Genomic DNA, 1,480 nt, shown 5'->3' with positions numbered 1-1,480 from the left:
TCATCAAGGGAGTAATGGGGTTCCCATCCAACTGGATATAAGAACCTAATAGCCCTGGAAGAAGATTGAGTACATACAGACTGTCAGAAATCAAATTCATGGGCTCACTTATCTTTGTTAATGCTAAAGCAATGGCCATGAGTTCCTTGAATTGAGCTTAGCCATCACAAGTGTGGACATATCTTTTTGGTTTCTCATCTTCCCCCGGGTATACAATCACTGCAGCTCCAAATTTGCCCCTGTCAGTGAAAACATTATAGGCTTTTACTAAGGGCTCCCTTATCCCCAGGATTCGGTGGGCGCTGCTGCCGCCGGGGCTGTAGCACTTGGGGGTGGGGTGGATCCCTAGTCACCCATGGACCAGACGGGAAAAGCCCCCTCAGCCACCTTCCCCAAACCGGGTCTTCCCAGCCATCCCAGAACCGGTTGCAGTGCACAGCCAACATTGGGATCCTTTTTTTCTAAAATGTGCCCAGGTTTCATGGGGCCCCTGACTCGCACACACCTTAGTTCAAGGTGGGTCGGGTTGGCGGCTTTCACCACCGACCCCATGTGCTCCACTCCACCTCGCCCTTCTGAAAAAGGCATCCATGGGTCTTGTTTTCATTGGTCCCAGAGGCCCTGAAGCTGGCCAGGAGATTCCTGAGGTCCTGCTTATGCCACGAATGTTAAAATATGACTTTTGAATGTTCCCTTGTGATATCACAATGCTCGAATGTGACATCACAGTGCTCCAATGTGCCAACACTGTGGCCCCATGTGCCATTATACTGCCCAAATTTGGCATCACAATGTTACAATATAACTTCACAATGTTACATTTTGATATCACAATAATTCATTGTGCCATCACAATGTTACATTATGGTGGGTCGTCAGGCTTATTGATTGCCTTACCCATCTTTCCAGGTATTGCTTACTCCTAACTTCCCGATAGGCCCCAATCCGTATTTCTTCTTTCATTCTTTCTTCTTTTCACCTTCCTTCGAGCCCCATTTTGGGTTCCAGTTGTGGGGGTTTGAGCCAGCAACCCTCGCACAGTGATTATTGGGGATGAGTTAGCGCACCATTTGCCAGCCCATGCTGCCCCCAGAACCAAGCACAATCAGATGCAATGGGGAGCCTAGTCAAGTGGGGACTCATTTATTACAGGTGTTACAGAACTTATAAAGGCACCTGGAAATCCCCCCTCCTGATGGCACCATGGAGTATTGTGATGAAATAATGGAACATTGCAACATCATATTTTCACATTGTGATGGCACATTGGAGCAATATAATGGCACATGCATCCATAGTGTTGGCACATTGGAGCATTATTATGTTATAATGGAACATTGAAAAGTCATATTGTAGCATTGTGGTGGAACATTACAGGAATATAATGGTACATAGGGCCATGGTATTGGAACATTGGAGCATTGTGGTTTCATATTCGAGCATTGTGAAGTCATATTGTAACATCGCGATGGCACCTTGG

The sequence above is a fragment of the Nannospalax galili genome, unplaced genomic scaffold (genome assembly GCF_000622305.1).
Source record: "Nannospalax galili isolate Female #2095 unplaced genomic scaffold, S.galili_v1.0 scaffold907, whole genome shotgun sequence".
Lineage (NCBI taxonomy): Eukaryota > Metazoa > Chordata > Mammalia > Rodentia > Spalacidae > Nannospalax > Nannospalax galili.
This window is presented reverse-complemented; position numbering follows the sequence as displayed.